This window comes from Haliaeetus leucocephalus, unplaced genomic scaffold (genome assembly GCF_000737465.1).
Source record: "Haliaeetus leucocephalus isolate CR32 unplaced genomic scaffold, Haliaeetus_leucocephalus-4.0 Scaffold932, whole genome shotgun sequence".
In the NCBI taxonomy this organism is placed as follows: Eukaryota; Metazoa; Chordata; class Aves; order Accipitriformes; family Accipitridae; genus Haliaeetus; species Haliaeetus leucocephalus.
This window is the reverse complement of record NW_010973368.1, coordinates 13,403,271-13,411,161: the sequence shown is the minus strand read 5'-3', so window position 1 is coordinate 13,411,161 and position 7,891 is coordinate 13,403,271.

Below are 7,891 nucleotides of genomic sequence, written 5' to 3'. Positions count from 1 at the left end.
CACAATGCAATTGCTCACTACCTGCCAACCAATGCCCAGTTAGTTCCTGAGCAGTGATCCCCCCAGGCCAACTACCCCCAGTTTATGCACTGGGTGTCACACGGTATGGAATACCCCTTTGGCCAGTTTGGGTCAGCTGCCCTGGCTGTGTCCCCTCCCAACTCCTTGTGCCCCTCCAGCCTTCTTGCTGGCTGGGCATCAGAAGCTGAAAAATCCTCGACTTAGTCTAAACACCACTTAGCAACAACTGAAAACATCAGTGCGTTATCAAATTCTTCTCATCCTAAATCCAAGACATAACACTATACCAGCTTCTAGAAAGAAAATTAACTCTATCCCAGCCGAAACCAGGACAGTATGCCGCAACATACAGCCCATTTTCCTGAGGGGGACACAGAAACAGCACAAACAAACCTAGCATCACTGGTCACTTGTCACTGCTGCTGCAGAAACAGGCTCAAGGACAAACCCTATTCAGTGGGTTAATCAGTGTTAGTTCTTTGGTTAAAAAAATTAGGTTAAGTCATTGATGTAACAGGAAGCAGAACCTGAGTCCTGGAGAAAGCATCTCCAGCAGAGTCGGTAACAGAACCTAGAGTCTCACAGTTCCTGCTCTGGAATCATGACCATGGCCCCTGTACAAACTGCAGTAAGAGGCCAGGGTCTCCTCCTGAACTGTTTGCTCTGCCTAATTACAAGCAGCAGAGAACACAAATGCCTCTTTGAATTTCATCAGAAAGTGTACAGGCTTGTATTATCATGGTAATAAAAGTAATATACATTTGTTGAGCTCCAGTGGGGCATATCAACAAAAGCAGCAGTATGTTTTGAAAAACAGTATATCACTTTCTTAACAGCTACACCAGACTTTGAATGCTTTCAGCTACACTTCAATGTGGTAAAGAAAATAGGTACTTTGCGTTCAAACTTATTACCATTCAACTGCCTATTTATAAAGGAATGGTAGGAGACGTTTAAAATATGAGTGCAAGTAAGGGCTTTTCAATCTCATGAGCCAACCTAAAGTTAAGTGAGTGAATCACTCATCTGCGGTCAACTAATAGGAGGAAAAAATTAACTCTGAGAAACCAATTATAGCTCTATACCTCCATCCTCCAGGATGTCATCTCAAAGTCAAGTAAGTCCCCAGAAACCTGTCTCCAGGACTTGCTGGGAATGGTCTGCATGCCAGAATAGCGTAAACTTGTTTTCAAAAGATCTAAATGGAGACATCTAGACTGAAAAAGCAAGGTGGCACCATAGCGTGGTCAACTGGAAGCAGAAGTATAAAAACCAATGATCAGATTGGCTTCAGCATTTGAAATTCCAATCAAAGCAGGACAGTGAACAGAATGAAGTATTAACCCAGCTACTGATACAGTGAAACAAGGATTTGCCTACCTAATAAAATTCAGGCTGATAGAATCCTGTTGTCCTCTCAGATTACCAGTTTCCAGTACTCTTTAGAGGAGATGTTGTAGAGCTCCATCATGCACTTTTTATGATCTCCACAAGAAAAATGGAGTGTCAAATAATAATCTAGAGAGGGCTCAGTTGCAGTGTCCCATTCGGGACTGCATCATTTTGTGCTGAACTTGGGGACTCCATTTCCTGGTGGAATTCAGCTTACCTCAAAGTGGAAAGGACTTTAAACAGTGAGGTTTCAGTACTTATAATCCCTGAAGTCCTTGAAGTAAGAGGATCCCTCTGAAAGGGGGAGCCTCTGTTTCATCCTCAGGGCCAGAATGAATACCTAAACCATCCTGGCCCTTTGCCTGGATTTGGAAACCCTGGGCATGATTTTCAAAGTCACCAAGCACCTGAAGTTCCAGCTGAACTCAGCAGTTCTGGAAAACAAACTCACAGTAACTGACCAGACAAAATAATACACCTCTTCTGAGAAGAATTAGCTTTAATTTTCTTCTAACTTCAGCTTCTCCAGGTAGAAAACTATATAGCAATTTCTTCTAGACACAAGAGCTGAAGTTTCACTCTCCCACTCCAGTTTTTTGGGAGGTAAAAAATGAAAAACAACTTGTCCACCAACTCAGAGACCCTACCTTAAGCCATGGGGGGGGGGGGGGAGGATAAATTAAAAAAAAAAAAATCACAAACTGCATAGTTACAATTTGCCTTATTCTGGCAGGATGATCAGAAAACATAGCTATATTCTTCTGCTAGCCGGAGTCCAGCCAAACATTCACAACTTGGACATCTTAGAAGAGTTCACAAGATGTTATTGATAATTAACATAAAGCTTTTCCCCAAGACCATGCATATAATCTCTATTTCCTACTCTATAGTCCTGCTACCAAGGAGGAAAATTTTCTTTGTCTTAATGATGAATGAAGTGGTTTTGAGAATTGCTCTAGGCAACCATCACCAACATCTTATTGTGTTATCCAGCCCAAAGTAGTTTTGGGCATGGGAAGTGGTGTCAGAACTGTCTGCTATTCTGCCGGTGTAGAAGTAACAAGATCACTGCATGTTGGTCTGAGACTCAGGCATGGCAATCAGTTCTAAAGAACCATTTGATTATGGCATTGATGTACAAGTGGTTCAAGTTTTTTGTAGGATCTTAGTTCTCTTGAGCTTTGACAGTTATGGGTGTTTTCCTAAATGGAAAGGAAGGACCCAAACCTACTGACCCTGAACTGTTAGCAATTCAACTCTACTGTGGATCTTGCAGCTGGAAAAGCCCACAAGCCTGCATATCATCTAACTGTCATGTCAAGCAGCTGGATTACTGCGTGATGACATGAGCCACAGTGTACCATGGCATAAGAGAAGGGAGACTTTTCTTGTAGAAAAGAGCACTGAAAGAGCTGAGCAGTGGGACCCTCAGGACTGCTGGGGAGCTGAGTGAATCAGCCATGCTGCTCTGCTCCATGCTGCCATGGCTAAACTGATTTTGCATCTAAATTAGCTAATTTAAAAGTGTCCTGGGCACCTCTGCACCATCCTTTCCTCCCTTCTGTGGCTGCATAGGAAATTTGAAGGAAAAGGTGGAACATAGTCTTTCTAAAATCTACAGTCTAGTTTATCACCCATAAATATAGCACTTCTCCAGGCATCTTGTGGCTGATGCTGTTCCCTAACAAATACCCAGTGAAACACTAGAAGTGCTGCATACTGGAGCTTACTGATATGAAAAGAATTGCACAGAACAGAGCAGAGAGAAAACCAGCAGGGTTATTCCAGAAGCCTTTAGATATTTTCTTTTTTTTTTCTTTAGTTTGTATCATTTAATGTTACTAAAAATCAGTATTTCCTAATCAGCAGAGCACACTGTGATGTTGAGATGTACAGATCTCAAGAGTGAGGCAGAGCATCCTATGCCTTCTAATTAACTTTGCTGGCCTAATTGACTCTGGCTGGGCACCAGACTCAGTACAGCTGTGAGCTGACAATGCTATGAGGAGGCAGGAGCCGGTATAGAGGAAGATGAGTAAGAGCAGAATCACACACCTGGGAGAGGGGGGCAAGGAAGGGGAGATCTTAGGAATGAGGGAAGAATACATGGAAGCAGAGATCAGAAGAAATGGAGGAGGACTGACAGGCAAAAACAAAGGATAAAGGAGAAATGGAAACAAGAAAGTAGTACTTCTGTTGTCTGTCTAAAAGAACAAAGAACCACTGGTTGAAATTGATGAAAATTGCTAATTTCTACTAACAAAGGGTCTGGGCATGAAATATTTGTTAAAGTTTTTTTGGCTTTTTGGCCTTTTTTTTTTTCAGAAAAAAACTGTTCAACAGAATCCTACTGAGATTTTTTTTTTCCAGGTAACAAGGGCAGTTTGTCAGCCTTCTCTGGCAGCATGGAAGCAGGTGGGTACCTTTGTGGCAGCACATGGGAACAAAGAGTGCAATGAGGAGGCCACAAATAATCCTAATTTGCATAAAATTAAGATAGAAAAAGCCACATTGTTAAGGGTAAATATCTGGATTCTGATGATATTTTCCTCTTGCCTCATCCAGAGTATTCAATAGAAACATACAGGGATGCTGTTAAACAATGTTGACATTGAAACGGTGTCTAATGAATTTATGCATGGCATTGGGGGGGGGGGGGAATTAATACATTCCCTCTTCTTTCTTCTTCTGAAGTTAGATTCTTTGCTGTGTTCACTTTCTATTTCCCTAGTACCAAATTCCTCCTGTTACATAGCTAATTCAAGATATCTTTTAAAAAAAAATAGTACTATAATTACCTCTAGTGAGTGACATTGACAGTGGTAAAGAGGATTCAGCTAGTCCCTGGCATTACCTAACAAGTTGGAGGGTCTTAACTTTATGTTAATGTTTTTCTTTCCCCATGTATGCATCCACCACACTGATGCTCCTCCACTCCTAGTTTCTGCCCTCCTGCAGCTCCCCAGAATAGCGTTTACATCCTCTGTAGGACTTAAAATTTAAAAGCCTTGTGTCAGCTTTCTCAACAATATTCACCTTTTCAGACTAGTAAACCTAACAAACACACAAACAACCGGAGGCTGACCTTTCTCAGAGGCTGGAAACAGATCACTTGTTCCCTTTCTTGGTTTCTCACCTCCCAGGGCAGCTGAAAGCAGTACCACATAGGTGGGCTAACACCATCACAGAGCAGGAACAAGTCGTGGGACTGATGCAACACGGAGATGCCAAGGATGGTCAGGGCTTTTTCGACATGCAGCCTGGCATGGTCACATCAGCCAAGAGACACACAGCAAGCTCCCCTCTTTTTGATTCACAGTATCATACATAGGCCAAAGGTCCTTTGAGGTTTATCTAAATTACAGTGGTTGCTTCTTCTTTGTCCATGACAAGACTGGCCTAGTTGGGTTTACAACAGATTAATGATGAGACACGATTTTTCTTTGCAGAAATCTTGCTCTTTAGATCCTATCATGACACCATCTTCCACCCCTTCTTTTTTTTCCCTCCTACTTTATATTCTGTTTTCAACCAGTTTATAAACCAGAAATGTATGTCTGGGTAAAAAGAGTGTGCGCTTCCTCAAATTATCTCAATCCTGTTATTAACTTTGGGTATAATTTTTACCCTCCACTTCTCCAACGAAATAGCTGTTTTTAATTAGGGAAGGCATATTTTTGCTGCAGATCAGCTATTTCGTACTAAGCTACTTCAGAACTTTTCAATGTACCATCTGGAGCTGATGATTTGCTGCTTTTTAAATTATCGATTTGTTCCAGCTCTTCTTCTGACACATCTTGATTACCAGAAAAGAGCAAGTCCCAGTAGGTATTGCTCTGATATTCTCTGTGCTGAAGGGTGATGCAAAGAAATAATTTAGATTCTCAGCAATGGCTTTATCTTCTCTAATTTCTGCCTTTAATCTTCAGTGATCCAGTTTCTGAACTGCCAATTAATTATTCCAACTCTTCTGACTGACAAACCTGACGGATTCTTATTTTATACCTTTAGCTGTTTGCAGTCCACCATATTTCCTTTCAATTTCCCTTTCATCTAGCCTTTACGCTAATTAATAAACAAATATATTGGAAAGCTAAGCTTAGATTTTTAAATTTGGAAGGATTCCCATTTGAAAAAAAAAGCTCCTCAGCCTTGCCATTCAGCTGTACTGGTTTCCTCTTTCCTTGCCTAGTATTGTTTTTGTTAGCAACATACATGCCCTCTGGACTCTATTATTGCTCTTAAGTGGAATTCATGGCATCTTTAAGGGGTTTTCCTCCTGTAGTCTTCCCTCAGGAACTTTCTTGACTAACTGTCTCAACATGACCAAAACCCAGAGGTTCTGAAGTTCAAATTTCAGTCACTTTTCTGTACTTTATTTCCCACTAAGGTACTGGACCATATTAGATTAACGTGTCTGTTAGCAGTTTCAGATGCAATCCTGTCTTAAATTCCTTCCTGCATATTGCTTAAGATTAAGAACAAAATATCAGGATTTAAGCACCTAAAAAAGGGGGAATTTTGATCTGAAATTCCATACCTACTTATGGCTCTGGCCCAGGCTGAAAAAAAAAAACAAAGGCACCTACTCCCTGTTTTAGACCTGCCAAAGGCAGAAACTAGGCAGTAACTGGCAAACCTGGAGTGTGTAATCCATATAATTAAAAACCTGGTGGTAGCAGCTGCTTTTCTGCAGCAGCATAGTGATTATAGTACTTGCTTCTGGACATCAAAAGGCTGCATGCAAGGGAGGTCAAGCCAGCATTGCCCATCTCAAATGAAGCACTCGGCTACCAGGCAGGGCACCAGGCGCCAGGAGAGATGAGAGCACGCGCTTTCCCACTTGTTGGCACAGGGTTCCTGGCTCAGAAAGAACCGCAGAGCTTCTGGGGTGAAAGGAAGGCTGACACTATAGCTCGGTGATTTGGGGTCTCAGAGGAGAGAGGTCTCCTAGGTTTGAGTCATCGTGCCGATCCTTAGCACTTTATTTTATCCAAGAGTTCAGTGCGAAATGGTCCCTAAAAGAAAATAGCAACTTACTGTCTGGTGCCTGCTGAGACTCCCCTTTAATACATAGGAAGAGCTTATCTTTCTGGGACAGAGAGGTGCAGGACCACGCTGATTGAGTCAAAGTCGTGGCCTGAGCCCTAAACCATCTCCTGCTCACAGCACTCGCTCCTGAGGCCTGGGCTTGAGCAACACCCAGCCCCAGCCCTTAAACTTGACAGTTCTTCAGCAGAGCGAGCTGAACTGTACCTCAGGTTCACATGAAAAGCAAGGGTATTTGAACAGGCTTGCTTCAGGCTACTTTATTTCTGTTATGCTCCTTCCTAAATTGTTAGAATACTACTTCAGTATTTTCTTCTGGTTTCCTGCTGCTGCCACACCTAATTACCACTGGACAACAGAGTTCCTCAACCCCTTCCCTACCCAGCTCCCTCCTCATGCACTGCCAAATGATTACTCATGCATTAAAAGCCCCCACAAAGTGTCAGCTGAGCTTTAAATCATTTATTGTTTGCAAGTAGTTGGGGGGGGGGGGAATCAGCCTGCCTCTGGCCATTGAATTGCTGTTAATGATTTAGGAAGAGAGGAAATGAAATGCAGCGCAACAGACATAATCCTCAAATCCTTATACCACTGGCCTCCCTGGTAGGTCCACACCACGTGTGGTTTGGCCATCGTCCCCACGGATGGCTCGCTCCTCACTGACCACTTTGCCGCTGGTGGCCACGGTCACTTCAACCACAGAGAGCTGGGTGCAACAAACTCAAAATGGCTTCGTAGCAGAAAGGCGGCTGCACTTAGCGGGGCCTTGTAAACCACTCAAATACCTGCAGTAGGCTTGCTTTCTGCCTCTGTGCCTGAATGTAGAAAGACCTAATTTTGGTAATACCCCTTCAGATGTTAGAAAACAGCTCAAGTAGAAGACTTGGGGAATTAGAGCTGCTGATTTTTATCACATATAAAACCCCAGTCACTGTCCGGTTACGCATGCAGAAACGTTCGGAGACATAAGCCCTCCTGCAACTGGGGAAAAGGCCTTTACTGAACTCTTCCATTGAATATTCTGCAAATACCCAGCCTGGTGACTTCGTGCTGCTACAGCCACTGCCAGGGCGTCCGCTGACCTGTTCCAGCTCCTGCTGTTCTTTTCTGGCCAGATTTGAAACCTCTGAACCCAGCCAGAAGATGCTAATAAACCACCAAATCAACAGAAAACGTCACCACAGCCATCTGACCCCTTGCTCTGCTGAGACACCCCAGACCGACAGAAACCCGAATTCCCCTTCGCCGCCCCAAATTTTCCCAGCCCGAGCCGGCTGCAGACCCACGCGCTCGCTGTGGCCCACCGGCGCAGGAGGGAGGTGGGTGCCTCGTGCCCGGAGACACGGGGCGAGGGTGCCCGGAGCCGCGCACCGCTCCGTCGGGTGCTTGCGGCACCTCCGTTCCGCGCGTCCCACGCCCGCTGCACGCC